The following is a 342-nucleotide window of genomic DNA, read 5'->3' as shown; positions in this document are numbered from 1 at the left end:
CTGTGCCAGGTTGGAGGGGCGGCAGAGCGCGCGGGCGGAGCTGGAGCTTGGAAGCCGAGACGGGGGTTGGGGGGGCTGCCCTGAAGCTGAGCCGCCAGGCGGTCGGGGAGAACTTGGAAGCCAGGGGCTTTTGCACGCCGGACTTTCGCACGACTCTTTTAATCTTTGCAAAGCAGCCCTCTCCAAAGCCGTCGTCCGAAAACGTTGCGCCCCGTTTGGTTAGGTTCAGGGTCTGGCTTTGATCCGTTTATTCCGCCCCCCCCCGCACGGACTGAGCGATTCTCGGTTGGACATTCCTCGCTGGAAAGGCCCCCACCCACCCCCGGGCTTCTTCCCTTCTTC

This window comes from Gekko japonicus, unplaced genomic scaffold (assembly GCF_001447785.1).
Source record: "Gekko japonicus isolate JY-2015 unplaced genomic scaffold, Gekko_japonicus_V1.1 scaffold1533, whole genome shotgun sequence".
NCBI lineage: Eukaryota > Metazoa > Chordata > Lepidosauria > Squamata > Gekkonidae > Gekko > Gekko japonicus.
This window is presented reverse-complemented; position numbering follows the sequence as displayed.